The sequence below is a fragment of the Nilaparvata lugens genome, chromosome X (assembly GCF_014356525.2).
Source record: "Nilaparvata lugens isolate BPH chromosome X, ASM1435652v1, whole genome shotgun sequence".
NCBI lineage: Eukaryota > Metazoa > Arthropoda > Insecta > Hemiptera > Delphacidae > Nilaparvata > Nilaparvata lugens.
The window spans coordinates 6659541-6675405 of NC_052518.1; the positions used below are offsets into that span (position 1 = coordinate 6659541).

A 15865-nucleotide genomic window follows, 5' to 3' on the forward strand; every position below is an offset into this window, starting at 1 on the left:
AAACCTGTGCGTAGATCTATGTTGCAGAATATATTTATTCAATATAAACTAAGAACTTACAGCCAAGTCAAGAACAAGGATTAGTGGAATTTACACACAAAATATAATTTTGTAGATTAGTAAATGATAAGAGTTAGTAACACACTATAATAATTATTCTATGATAAAAAAACAAAACATAAAACAAGAAACAGTATGTGCCTAGAAGATTTTTTCTTCAGTTTAATTTGATTTTATCCATTCCTCAATCTTGCAATTTAGTTTTTTGCTCCGGCTCTTATTGGCATTTGGCAACAAAATGAGTAGGAACACTACTCATGAACACTATTCATGAATGAAACTTGAAGGTTTTGTTTGAAAATGTCAGAGCAATGTATTTTCTGGTAGTTAATTTGAGTTTTCCACATTAGCAGGTCATCGTTTCAAAAATTCCCAATGTGTTTGAATTCGAAAAATCGGTTAACTTCGGCTAATTTTGTGATAGTTATTTGGTGGCGTGATCCCTTCTCTCCGCCCCCCAACTATAAGGTGAGCTCAAACTTTTCAAGATCAATAACGAGCGTGTCGACCCCCCACAAAATCCTAAACGTTGCCCCAAAAACGCGTGCTAGGGCAATACGAATCTTCGCCACACACAATTCCCGTTTAAACTTTTGACCTGTATCCGGAATTTTGGCTCGCATTTGTGCTGGCTGCATTGGACCGGAGCATTGCGGATGATCGGCTAGAGCTGCACATGCGTGCGGTGAGCCTCATACCCTTATCAGGTCAGCCTCAGTAGTAGGCTATCTGCAGCCGCACCACGACTACACTATCTTCATATTGATCGTTGCAGCGTCTACAGTTCGCAGCACTGCCACTTCCAATCCTCCATATCTGTTGCACCTCTAATAAAAATCATCTACATCAATCATAAACAAAAAACCATCCCCTAGTAATTTTGTTCGGATTCAAATCCGAACTTGAAACCTTTTTTCCGGGAGATAAAACTTCGGAACACCCCCCACCCCTAATTACTGACTACATCCACCCTACTAGATTCCAAAAACTTCGGCGAGCGAAGCATTCCTGTAGACATCGTAGCCTGTACGAAGAAAAGAATAAAGGTAAGTTCCACGGAGACAAGTTGTTATTGTTGCAAATTTGATGTCATTAATTATTTTGTTTGTTTGGCACGAATGACAGGAATATTGTTCCAGGTGAGAAGCTTCACGATGTGGTTTCATCAGTTTGCAGCTGGGGAGCGATTTGCGATTTATTATGAAATGGGAGCTGAACTTATAATTAGCTCCTCAGTTTTAGTCAAAGAGATAGCTTTGACATGTTGACAAAGCATCCTACTTCGCTAGCATCATTACCTTCCGCTCTTCATTTCCAAAACCACTGGTGGACGCATTTCTTTTCTCTTCTTCATCTTTTTCAAGCTTTCCTTCTTCTCTCCTCTATTTCACACTTCACTCCTGCTCTACTTCTCCCATCATTTGCTTCTTCATCTTCTTTTTCAAGCTTTCCTTCATCTCTCCCCTATTTCAGACATCCCTCCTGTTTTTCTTTTCTTTCATCTTCTCGTCTCTTCCTCAAGCTTTCCTTCTTCTTTCCTCTATTTCACACTTCCTTCCTGCTTCTCCTTTCTTTCCTCTTCTTCGTCTTTTCCCCTCCCATCATTTGCTCCTTCATCTCTTTTTCAAGTTTCCCTTCTTCTCTCCTTTATTCTACACTTCCTTCCTGCTTTTCTTATCTCTCCTCTTCTTCATCTCTTCCCCTCCCATCATTTGCTCCTTCATCTCTTTTTCAAGTTTCCCTTCTTCTCTTCTCTATTCTACACTTCCTCCCTCCTTTTCATTTCTTTCCTCTTCTTTGACTTTCCCTCCTTCATCATTTGCTTCTTCATCTCCTTTATCAAGATTTCCTTATCCTCCCCTCAATTTCACACCTTCATCTCTTCCCCTCTCATCGTTTGCTTCTTCATCTCTTTTTCAAGTTTCCCTTCTTCTCTTCTCTATTCTACACTTCCTTCCTCCTTTTCATTTCTTTCCTCTTCTTTGTCTCTCCCTTCTCCATCATTTGCTTCTTCATCTCCCATTTCCTTCTTTTCTCTTTTGTCCTTCACTCTTATTCATTCCTTTCTGAATCCAGTCTCTCTTGAATTGATAACTCATACGTAAATAATTAATTCAGTGTTATTATTTCGATCCTAAAATATAGGTCCTGATTGGATAAGTTATAATTCATGATAATGAATAATCATCATTAATGATTATACAAATCAAATAACTATATAATAAGTACGTGTACAGTAAGAGCACTATATTTTTGAAAGATTATAGTTTCTGAATATATTTACGATCCACTGGTTCAAAAATTATAATCTTTATGCAATTATTTTAGATTTTCACGTTCCACCGCACACAAGATAATCTAAATTGCACATCTTGCACTTTTTGTTCCTAATGAATTCAAAGACCACAGAACGCAAGTCTAGTTGGTAGGTGAGTAGCTTGGTTGAAACACTGTCCAAACTAAACTTGCTTTGTATAAGGTAATACAGGTAAATATTGAACTAGTGAGTTTTCAGGCAAAACAAGATACTTAAACCAAGTAACTCACACTTCAACTCGTCTCCTGTCAACTAGATAAGAGCATCACCCATCTCCATTATCATGCAATGAATTAAATCTTATTAATAATAATAATAATAATAATAATCAATTTATTTGTTCACATTAATCATACAATAGAGTTGAGCCAACAAACATAGTAAAAAATAAAATCTCTACATAACAATATACAATAAACAACAATATTACACAATTAAATCTTATTAGTATTTTGATGATAGCAATGCTGCACCGTAATTTAATGGAAATGTTTTCTTAAACAGATGGAATATTCAAAACAATAAGATACTATAATATAATACAAATACAAAAGGTAAAAATTAGAAAGTGAATACAAAAGGTAAAAATTAGAAAGTGAATACAAAAAATACAATAATAAGTGTAACTAACAGGAGTACATTGTAAGTGGCCTTTGATGAGGGTTTTGAAAGATGATGCTTCTGAATTAATTGATAACTTCAAACTTGAAAAATCTGGTGTGGTACACTCACACAACTTTCCTTGCTCATTGAAATGAAAGCCTCATTCTTAAACGAGAATAATATAGGGGAATAACATAATGACGATTGGCGGCAACATATTGGAAACTACGATCAGACTACTGTATATGTGTATATATAATTGTTTTCAGAGTACTGTTTCCTTTGTGTGAATTGTGAAATTCGATGATTTTTTCAAAAGTCGTCAAAACAGCTGTTCTACAGATGAAATATCTCGACTATTTGTTCTTTTTATGAACTGCTCTACCTAAAAGTAGTTTTAATACCTACCTCATGCACGAGAAGGAGGTTACAAAGTCCATTTCTCAAGGATGGGGTGGACCCCTCATTAGTTTCCCAGAAAGGAGACTCATGCCAGTTGATAGAGCTGATAAATAACTATACAGAGTATGAATTGGAAAAAAATCGGTCAAGTCATTTTTAAGAAAATCGTGAATAACATGGTTTTTTAGTAACTATCCGCTATTTTTCTCAATAATATTACGGAGCTCCTCCAATTTTCCCCGAAATGAGACTCATGTCAGTTGATAGGGCTTATAAATAGCCATCCATGGTATAAATTTGAAGAAAATCGTTAGAGCCTTTTTCGAGAAAACCGTGAAAAACATGGTTTTTCAGTAATTATCCGCCCTTTTTTCCGCCATCTTGAATTGAATTTTATTGAATTTCTTATTGTCGGGTCCTCATGGTATAAGGACCTTAAGTTAAAAATTTCAAGTCAATCGGTTAATTAGGAATGGAGTTATCGTGTTCACAGACATACACAAATACACACATACACACACACAGACCAACACCCAGAAATCATGTTTTTGGACTCCGGGGACCTTGAAACGTATAGAAAACTTGAAATTGGGGTACCTCAATTTTTTTTGGATTTTTTTTTCTTTCCTTACCTATGGTAGTAGGGCAAGGAAAGTAAAAAAGAGAATCTAATGCAGGTCTTGATATCACGATGAGAACATAGTTATTTTTTTAAATATCGCATAGTTTGGTATCCACTTTGCCTTGAAAGTACCGGGTGTTTCAAACATTTTTGTCTTCCTGTATTGAAACAAGGTTAAAGCAGAAGATATAGATTATTCCATTGGAAATGTATTGAACGATTGACTATGAAGGCTGTTATACTGATTGAATTAAGTGCTCTATCTTTTGCTTTAACCTTGTTTCAATAAAGGAAGACAAAATCCAACATCTTTGAGTTCCAATAATATTGTAACCAGGCTTTCATGAGTGAGAGCTCATAGTTTATGATTGGAAATTATGTGTTTTTCTTTTTGGGTACATCTAAGACACAATTAAAAAAATACTAGAACTCACTTGTTGTTCATTCACTGCACATATGCCATAGAACAATATAATGGTTACCTTTTAATATATTTTAATATAAGTTCCTGCATGCTAATCATACAGAAATATTACTTTATTCTTAAAAAAATTAACAAGTTGAAAAAATCAATTAGTCAATTTTCGTCAGTACAGGTTGATCAAAATGTACAAGAGTTTTAATTTAAAATTAGACTCATAAATAAGAGCATAATATATCTTAATAATATTATAACTCTCAAGGAAAATAGTGAAGTCTGATTTCTCCTTCTGTATGGTATTTAATTACTGTATTTATTATGTTGTTTCCTCCCATTTAATTTCAATGATAATTCATATTTCACCTTCTTATTTTTCGCTCCTCCTCCTTCTTCTTATTATTATTATTATTATTATTATTATTATTATTATTATTATTATTATTATTATTATTATTATTCTCCTTCTTCTTCTTTTTCTTCTGTATGGTATCTATTCACTATATTAATTATTTTGTTTCCTCCCATTTCAATAATATTTCATATTTCACCTTTTTATTTTCTCTCCTCCTCCTTCTCCTTCTTCTCTTTTTACTCATCCTTCACCACCACCACCACCTCCTCCTCCTACTCCTCCTCCACCTCCTCCTCCTCCTCCTCCTCCTCCTCCTCCTCCTTCTTCTACTTCTTCTGTATGGTATCTAATTACTATATTAGTTATGTGGTTTCCTCCCATTGAATTTCAATAATAATTCATATTTTACCTTCTTATTTTTCTCTCCTCCTCCTCCTTTTTTTCTTCTTCTTCTTCTTCTTCTGATGGCCCAATAATCAAGGGTTAAATAATAAGCCCTAATAATTATACTACTGTTGAAGTTTAGCTTTTACTTATCTATTCATCGAAGGTGAGGGGAATAATTTCGGACAGAACTCCTTCCGTTAATGGATTTCAGCATGACAATCATGTAATATTTATGGCAGATCCATTCAGTGTATGACGGCCATGTCAATTTCGAATAGCAGCAAGAATAAAGAAAGAACACTGTGGTGGAAGCCTGTGATCAATATTGTTTTAACTCTTTGGTCTCTCTCGAGTAATGGCTGCGACAGCACGATTCAGCCGATAAGCGTGTTCTGATTCATTGAATAAAGCGGCAGTGCCATAATCGGATCTCATGCTTGGAGAGGTCTCAATAGCCAACATCCAGTCAATACTAAAAATATAAACTGTTGGTGTAATTATGTTCGCGATTCATGCTATTCAACACGTATTTGCGGCAATGAAAGCGGGCCGCATGAAACAACAAGTACTGTAACTATTATTACAACTTTCAGGGCAAACTTTGTTTCAATTGCTGTTAATTTCTAACTCTGTTTTCATAGGAATTCAACGATTGGCTGAAAAGCTCTGCGCTTCAGCGGTTGCTTTCAACGAAATTTGTCGATTGATCGCAAACCCTCCTCCTCATTTCATTTTATCTTCTTCTTCCCTTTCTCCTCAGGGGAAGTTATTGTATCACCTTACATAATAGAATAAATAATTATTATTTAACGAAAATCCTAAATAAATGCTGTAAATCACCCCGAAAACTTCTGCTACTGCAGACATTGACAACAGGGTTAACAGCTAAATGGAAATTTGATGAGAACTACTATCCAAAAATCAGTTGCCAGCCCGGGAATCGATCCCGGTACCTCCCAATAATTGCTAGTCAGGAATGCTTACCCTTACACCAAACTGACAATCTCTGGATAGCAGCGCTCATTTTATACGAAGCCAGTAGTTCTCATCGAATTTCCATTTAGCTGTTAACCCTGTTGTCAATGTCTGCAGTAGCAGAAATCTTCGGGGTGATTTACAGCATTTATTTAGGATTTTCGTTAAATAATAATTATGTATTAATTAGCATTTGAATAAATGCATTCTCTATTTAATTCCATCTGTAACTGGTTGGCCGCTATGGCTTCCTATAAAATGAGCGCTGCTATCCAGAGATTGACAGTTTGGTGTAAGGGTGAGCATTCCTGACTAGCAATTGGGAGGTACCGGGTTCGATTCCCGGGCTGGCAACTAATTTTTGGATAGTAGTTCTCATCGAATTTCCATTTAGCTGTTAACCCTGTTGTCAATGTCTGCAGTAGCAGAGGTCTTCGGGGTGATTTACAGCATTTATTTAGGATTTTCGTCAAATAATAATTATGTATTAATTAGCATTTGAATAAATGCATTCTCTATTTAATTCCATCTGTAATAGAATAAACTTTGAATAGAAACACTTTCAAAGTGCGAACCCTCACTTTTCATCAGTGACAACGTCTCGATTGTTTCAAAAAACGTGTAATTAATAGTGGAAAAGAATGGATAATTACTAGTAGTTCTGTGAACAGTAGACCTCACGCAGTTATAAACCACAGTCTCCTGTACTGTCCATCTGCGTAAATTCTGTCCTGTCCTGTCGTGTCGGCGAGATATCGGTGTATACACGACTAATGGCTTGGGTTGTATCGACAATGCTAATTATTTGATGTAAACAGCTATGCTACTATCATCAATAGTTTACCGAGTTGAAAGCAGAGAAGAGTCGGGAGAAAATACTATGCTACTTCAAATTATCAATTGCAAGCAATTAATAGTCCACACAACAGCTGTTTTTTCACTAAGTTACATTGATATATTGAATTGCATGCAATTTATAATCCACTCGACAGCTGATTTATGATGAATAATTCTATAGTCTGATTTTTACTCTAATATTGGCGTGTGAAGCAGGCTCATTTTCCTTTTACATTATCCTTGAAATGCAAAATTTCTAAAAACCTTGTATATATGTCGAAGCGTAATTTAAAAAGGAACATACCTGTCGAATTTCACGAAAATCTATTACCGCGTTTCGCCTTAAATGCGGAACATTAAAATAAATAAAGATAAAGAGAAATGCAAAACCGTCGACTTGAATCTTAGACCTCACTTCGCTCGATCAATTATGAAACGAAAATCCGAATTAAATGCTGTAAATCACCCCGAAGACTTCTGCTACTGAAAATATTGACAAAAGGGTAAACAGCTAGATGGAAATTCGATGAGCGCTACTATTCAAAAATTATTTGTCAGCCCGGGAATTTCCATCTGTGGGAAAGAATGGATTTACAACACAGATAAAAGGAAATTAAATATTCACACTAGCCGGCAGGCTCGCTTCTCTCGCCTTATCTGTCTAGCCAGGATGTTGGACCCTGACATGAATCATCCACAAATCAGATTAGGCTCGCTTTGCTCAACTCTGCATTTTCCATTTTGGCTTGTTTCCTCCCGTCAAGTAGTCAATTTAGATTGTCAGGTTCGATTGAAACATCGGTTGATTTTAACTATGTAGCTCAGTGTTTCAACAATCGGCAAACGCTGTTCATTTTCAAATCAAATTTTATTCATAAATAAAATACAAGAACATTTACATAAAAGAAATGTAATATGAATAGGCTCCCTGTTTGGATGACAGGAAACAGATTAAATAGAAAGATCATTCCCACTTAGTAAAATAAGAGAAGAATTATTGTACTTCAGTCTAGATCTTTGAAACTTTGGATAGAAATGATGTATAGAGAACTCACAAAACAGTCAAATTTAACCCTTACAATACAAGTCCCAATCTACTCGGAAAATCCAAAAAAATGCATTTGGAACGTAATAATGGACTGGAGAAAAGAAACCCTACAATTCAACACCGTTTAGTCGTTGCTGAAAACCCTGGAAACTTCAAACGCAAATGAATTCTCAAAATATATTTGAAAAAATATATACTTGGAAGTATTGAACACAATGAAAGGTATCAAGTATCCTTTCATTTTATCACAACACAATTAGTTTTTAACTCTTCAAGAAACATTTTAAATTCTTTTACAATTGAAAATGGCCCTTGAAGATTTGAAACTAGTTGTGTTTTGATAACATAAGAGGATATTTGATATTAAATGAAAAAGACTAAGAAATTTTCCAAAAAACCACAGATTTATTGATACTTAGATAGGCTAGTTTCAGTTATTACACCATTGTCAATCTCTGATAAACTAAAACTAAATACAAGAGCAGCAGAATTTATACTGGTAGGCGAGTACTGCTATTGGTCAAGGGCATGAACGCCTGCCATTGGCCCAGCTAGACAGTTTTGGCGGCTTAAGCAACAGGTGGAAGGAGACTGTCTAGCTGGGCCAATAGCAGGCGTTCATGCCCTTGACCAATAGCAGTACTTGACTACTAGTATAAATTCTGCTGCTCTTGTATTTAGTTTCAGTTCATCAGAGATTGATAATGGTGTAATAACTGAAACCGGTCTTTCTAAGTATCAATAAATCTGTGGTTTTTTGACAATTTCTTAGTCTTTTTCATTTAATATGAATAATTACCACTATATCAACTTCTCAACTATACAAAAAGTGAGACTCGATATCTTTCAGTGTGTTTTGATAATTTTAGTAGCCCATGAAGAATAGTGAATTGTGAGCATACTTGACAAGTATCACAACGAAATTAAGACAACACACTTTGAGACTAAAGTGAAATGCATTTCTATTCGTAACATGTTCCAAAAATAGCATAGAAGTAGACTTCTCAATATAGTCAATAGACGTAATGTAAAAATACATTGACAAAATCAGAAATGGAACATCTCCACCAAAAAGGACTCTGTAGTCTACCCACCAATAGACAGATAATTGAAAGGATGATCTCAGAATGAGGATAAAATGCACGATCAGAGCAATAAATAATAAGTATGTATAGATTTTAAGAAGTGAACCCAGATATGAATAAAATTTTTTAACAAGATCACTCCCGTGTTATCTTTAAACTTTCGGTCCTGGCTGAAACATGACAGTCGTAAGGTCTATTGACGGCTTGAATTATAAACATCTATTCAAGCCAGGTGAGACTTCTATTTACTAATAAAGCAATTATAAGAAATTGGGTTATCGAAAAGAGGAGATCTGGAGCGGTCTCGAATATACAGTGGTCTTAGTAAAGACCACTTTAGTTAGACCGTTAAAGTACCAAAAAATCTAGAAACAATTTTCGGTACTATTTTTGGAAAATCTGATTAATTTTTCCAATTATTCTATTGACGGCTTAAATTATAAACAACTATTCAAGCGAGGTGGGACCTTCTATTTACTAGGGCAATTATTAGAAAATTGGTTATCAAAAAGAGCAGAACTGGAGCGGTCTCGAATATACAGTGGTTTTAGTAAAGGCCACTCTAGTTGGACCGTTGAAGTACCAAAAAATCAAGAAACAATTTACGTCACTATTTTGGGAAAACCTGATTAATTATTCCAAACCTCTGAACTTTATCCTATCGAAGTGTCTATTATTCTAGAACATTGTTTGGCAACTTTGACTCCCGTATTTAGCGGATTAAAGTAACATTCAATTTGGGGATCGTTTTTCGAGGGCTTCCCAATCCTATAAGACGATTAAATCAGCGGTTGCTGTAATCGCTTGAGCTCCGCTGTTTCTAATAATAATCTCTGCAGCGTTGCTGTTTCGTTCCCATAGTTGACTTTCATTTCCAGCTCTGATTAAGTTGAGCCTGAATAATCAATTATAATTAATCTGTTTGACTTGACAGTTTGGCTCGATTTTGCAATAATTGAGAGAATCTATTATTTATCCATCCCAACCTCACGAAATCATACATTTTCAGTATAGTCTCGCTAATCTGATATCGATGATTAGGTCCTACTCCCTAAAACAATACTTGATATTTTGGATCTCTGCATACTTGGTCATACTAAATATTGACCGCTAACCAGTTTAGTTGCAAGAGATCCTTGCTAATTCAGTAATCAACTATTGTTTGCTGTACTGCATACATACGACAAAACCCAAACATAAGCTTTAAGCCAAACGTCATCTTATCATTGAAATGTAAATTTTGTAATTTTGGTATCAGAGTTGAACATTTTCACTCCCTATTAATTCTTGATACAGCTGAGAAAATACATATAAATCCCTTATTCTTGAACAAAATTCCTTGTTCCCAGCTAAACTTTGTTTCAAATTTCGAATATTTTCTTTTAATTAGTTTTTAGAAAAGCTCAAACGCAAAAACGCCTGGGAATCGCTGAGAACCGCTTATTTCCAGCGTATTTCTGTATTGACAAACCAAATCAATACTGAAATCCATCAACTATTTCAAAGGTCTGTAAATCTCATTTTGAATATTTCAGAATTTCCCCATGTTAACTGGACCCATTCAAGTTCAGACCCAATGGGAGGGGGCTGTAGCCTCCTCAGCATCGTCCCTGTCTTTCCCATATTTAAGACTACGTATTTTAGAGATAGTTGATATAGATATTTAGAATAATAATTATTGTTTTTCTCTTATTGTCACATCTTTGTACTGTTTTCTGTGTTTTGGTGAAATAAATTGAATTGAAATTGAAAATTGCAATCATTCCTCAACCGATGATTTTGTAAGGTATATGAAGACTAAACTTCATAGCTTTAATAGATCTCGTAAGGTATGAATAATACTATGAAGACTTGGCCCAAAACACTCGAATCATCCATGTAATTTATTGGTGGTTACTTGGAATCTTTGAAAATTAAGTAAAATACCAAGTTTTCATGAAAAAACATTGGAATTTTATGGGAACCACTCTTCATTCACTTAGAATCCAAGCGTCAAGACTATTGACACGAACTAAATGATAAATGGAAAATTCTGAAGTACCCTTTTGAAATGTCTCATTTATTTACCACAACATGTTTCGACTCAAGTAAACCAAGTGAGTACCTGAACAAGTTCCATCTGGGTACTAGTTCCGTCTAATCCAAAATGGGATACAATCAATGATATTTAATAGAATTAGCCAATGAGAGCCAACCATACAGAGAACAACTGAGTGCACTAAGCACATGAAGTGTGCTCTAATGTGAGTGGTTGACGTTGTGTGAGCGATTACATATTAGATCTCTCAGCGTCTGTGAAATTGACATCTAATCCATTAATTCATTAATCCACCAATAGAGTTGAAGTGCAGCTTGTTTCCAGCATAAGTAGCCACGGTTGCACAGACGTCTACTCAAATCAAACTATGGTTTTAATTGACGTCATCTAACAGAGACAATCCCATGAAGTTAGGTCTACTAATGAACGAATTAGACGTTACCTATTAGATCTCTCAGCGTCTGTGAAATTGACATCTAATCCATCAATCATTAATCTACCAATAGAGTTGAAGTGCGGCTTGTTTCTAGCATCAGTAGCCAAGGTTACACAGACGTCTACTCAAATTAAAATATGGTTTTAAATGACGTCATCTAACAGAGACAATGCTATGTACTTAGGCCCACTAATGAACGAATAAATTAGACATCATTGAACCGCGGATAAACCGAACATGAGGTTCCCATTTCAACTGAGAGAATGCCACGAGCTTACTGTACTTATGAGATAATCAGACTTCTTCAAACCGCGGTTAAACCGTGTCGAAGAGGTTTTCATTTTTGTAATTCGATTGATCTACTCCTGTAGCCGATGTTGTTTAACAACTGATATATGTTACGATGTTGTTTAACATATGATATATGTTAAGATGTTGTTATTGATAGTGGCAGAAGTTTATTATATGATGATGAAGAAGATATTAATATGTTGTTTGACCAATATCAACTAGTAAATCGTTCATATTTGCATATTTGATGTTGTTATTGATAGTGGCAGAAGTTTATTATATGATGAAGAAGATGTTAATATGTTGTTTGACCAATATCAACTAGTAAATCGTTCATATTTGCATAATTGTGAGAAATTTTAGTCAGAAGAGTAGCATGCGTCCACTAGGTGATAGAAGTTGTTAGGGGTTCCACAAAGCTATAGTCAACCGCACAGAAATAGTCCGATGGAAACTGAAACTGCTGAGTACCTCCTCACATAGATGGAATCATCCCATGGGCTAGCAAACATCACTCAACAAAGTTGAGCTCTGACATTGGTTGATGGTCAATTAAACTACAGTAGAAGAAGGGCTGTCATTGGTTGACTAAAAAAGTGGCTTAGACACGCCCACCCGTCCTTACGACTATATACCCTTATTCTGATTCTCAAATCTGATTATTTATGGCAATATCTTATCTTCAGAGTGAAATAATTCATGATTATAACGAATAACTTAATGAAGGTTCACCAAAATCAAGCTCCCTGTTTGGTAAAATGTCACGCAGATGGTCTTAAGTTTGTATCTTTATCTATTGTTGCGTAAAGCAGCGCGTTTACACCAGAGTTGTCAACTGAGTTTTCCATTGGCATTCAAACCATAATCACTACACTAAAAGCCGTATGGACACGCTAAGTCGTCGGTCCCCGGCCCGGCTGCCTATTAACTCATGCCCGGCTGCTCAGTTAGGTTATGTTAGAGGCCCTGGAATTGATCGAGTGCGACCAGAAAACTCTCACACCAAACCTGAGCAAGCCAGGTCACTCGATATTATTATCATTATTACTAAACTCGGGGAACAATGTTTTTTGATTATATGGTACAAAATTTTGTTGATGACAACTCCTGTTGCTCTACATTTGAGAGCAGCAACTTTTTCTTTGTTCTTCTGCTAGTTGATTCTTGAGTACAATTTGTTGTCAAATTCTTTAAAAAGCATAGCATCATTTTGTCGTCAACTCCCTTGTTTTCAAAAAAAATTAGTTTACCACTCAGTGCCTGTGAAAGTACGAAGAAAGTTGCCAGAAAAATGTTGAATATTTTTTGCTACGCTCGAATTGAGTAGCAACTTGTGGAAGGTATTGTTTTCCCGCTCAAATTGAGTAGCAACTTGTGGAAGGTATTGTTTTCCTTTAATTTGTGTCAAGCTGCTTGATTTTATGGCCAATCAACGAAATCAAGTACTCACAGTCACAGTCACTATTGGTCATCCTCAGAAAGTATTTAATGCTGTTGCACCTCAGTTCACCACTCAACAAATCGATCCCATCTTCTTGGAGATCAGCTATCATGTTTGTATATCTGGCCTCTAACGAGGATCTCACCCTATAATTTATTAGTGTAAGTTTTTTTATAAAGGCTGAATATTGCATCTATTTCATCAAACATTCTCATTTCTCAAGACTGCTACCAATTCAACCAGGGGTGCCATTTAGGGGGGGGCAAGAAGGTCTAAACCCCCCCCCCCCAAGGATCAGATGAATAATGAAAATGCGGGTCTATCTACACGAATCCTTAGAATCTCATACTGATTTAATACTCTTTTTAAACAGCAGTAGTATAATTCCTTCTACAGTATCAACAATGTAGCAAAATTGCCTTGAAAATAGTATGGCTACGGGTACGGAGTAATAAAGAATATATTTTTCTCTGTGATATAGTTGACGCTTGAATATATAATGGGTACACTTATTGATCAGGGCACAATAAGTGAGTTATTGCATAAATTTCAACGTAAGAATTAACAAGTTTCAAGATGTAGAAGTGAAAGCAGAAGAAAGGGCACAATCAGTCAATCAAAAATGTATGTACAGAGTTGGTGAGAATTATGGGAACAGCTTAATGTTTCTTTAGCTTTCTAACTGAAAGTTATTTTCCAATTAGAATATGATCCCCAATGAAATTGTTGAAATTGTAATTGTAAAAGAGAAATTTATCGGTTTCCATGATTTTTAAGAAATCTGTTTCAGTTTAAAGCCTCTCTGTAGGCTTATATTTCATGTATATGTTTGTATTGATACTTCAGCCACATTTGTATAAAACTGGAAAAAATTAAGCATATATATCTTCGAATGTAACATTTTTGGGGAAAAACCAGGCCCCTCTATCCTTTGGGGTATTCCTTCCCCCCTCATAACTCCTCGGTTTTGCCCCCCCCCACCTAGCAGTTTGGTGAAATGGCGCTACTGAATTCAACTTCTCAACTGCACCAATTCTTTGGAAAACAGCTTTTAACTTTTGTTGCTCTACATTTGCGAACAGCAACATTTTTACAAAACAGTTGTGTAGAAAACTCTTTGTAGACCACATTTTGTTGATGACATCTCCTGTTCTCTTCACTTGGGAACAACAATTATTTTACAAAAAAATCGACTACTTTTTTGTAGAAAACTCTTTGTGGACCACAGTTTGTTGATGCCTTCTGTTGCTCTTTATTTGAGAACAGCAACTTGTTCTCTACAAAAAATAGACAACTTATATGCAGAAAATTCTTTGTAAACCAAATTTTGTTGATGACAACTTCTGTTGCTCTTCATTTGAGAACAGCAACTTATTTTCTACGAAAAAAGTTGACAACTTATTTGCAGAAAACTCTTTGTAAACCAAATTTTGTTGATGACAACTTCTGTTGCTCTTCATTTGAGAACAGCAACTTATCCTTTACGAAATAAGTTGACAACTTTCTTGTAGAAAAACTTTTGTAAACCAAATTTTGTTGATGACAACTTCTGTTGTTTTTCATTTGAGAACATCAACCTGTTTTCTACGAAAAAAGTTGACAACTTTTTTGTAGAAAAACCTTTGTAAACCAAATTTTGTTGATGACAACTTCTGTTGCTCTTCATTTGAGAACAGCAACTTATCCTTTACGAAATAAGTTGACAACTTTCTTGTAGAAAAACTTTTGTAAACCAAATTTTGTTGATGACAACTTCTGTTGTTTTTCATTTGAGAACATCAACCTGTTTTCTACGAAAAAAGTTGACAACTTTTTTGTAGAAAAACCTTTGTAAACCAAATTTTGTTGATGACAACTTCTGTTGCTCTTCATTTGAGAACAGCAACTTATCCTTTACGAAATAAGTTGACAACTTTCTTGTAGAAAAACTTTTGTAAACCAAATTTTGTTGATGACAACTTCTGTTGTTTTTCATTTGAGAACATCAACCTGTTTTCTACGAAAAAAGTTGATAACTTTTTTGTAGAAAAACCTTTGTAAACCAAATTTTGTTGATGACAACTTCTGTTGCTCTTCATTTGAGAACAGCAACTCATCCCTTACGAAATAAGTTGACAACTTTTTGTAGAAAAACCTTTGTAAACCAAATTTTGTTGATGACAACTTCTGTTGCTCTTCATTTGAGAACAGCAACTTATCCTTTACGAAATAAGTTGACAACTTTTTTGTAGAAAAACCTTTGTAAACCAAATTTTGTTGATGACAACTTCTGTTGGTCTTAATTTGAGAACAACAACTTGTATTCTACGAAAAAAGTTGACAACTTTTTTGTAGAAAAACCTTTATGGACAAAACTGTGTTGACAACTTCGGTGTAAATGCAGCTTAATGACCACGTAGGAGGATTACATCGTCGGGTCCCCATCATCCAATCGGTGAATTACTTCTGTCATAGTCCCCAAGGATGTTATCAGTTAGAATGGGTCTGACAGCAAGCATATCAGCAATTCAGAATGGTTGCGTTGAGTGCGAAAAAACGTGTGTCATGCTT

General features: G+C 35.2%; 1 protein-coding gene across 2 annotated transcripts in view; it reads left to right on the forward strand.

Moving 5' to 3' along the window:
- Window positions 1-793: 793 nt before the first annotated feature.
- The window catches only part of LOC111051137 (calbindin-32), a 105384-nt gene continuing 90312 nt past the window's right edge, over window positions 794-15865 (forward strand). Inside the window, exon 1 of one of the 2 annotated variants that reach the window (XM_022337564.2) lies at window positions 794-1106. The gene's annotated coding sequence lies outside the window, so the exon portion shown is untranslated. The remainder of the gene's footprint in view (window positions 1107-15865) is intronic. The other variant, XM_022337565.2, reaches the window with a different exon arrangement.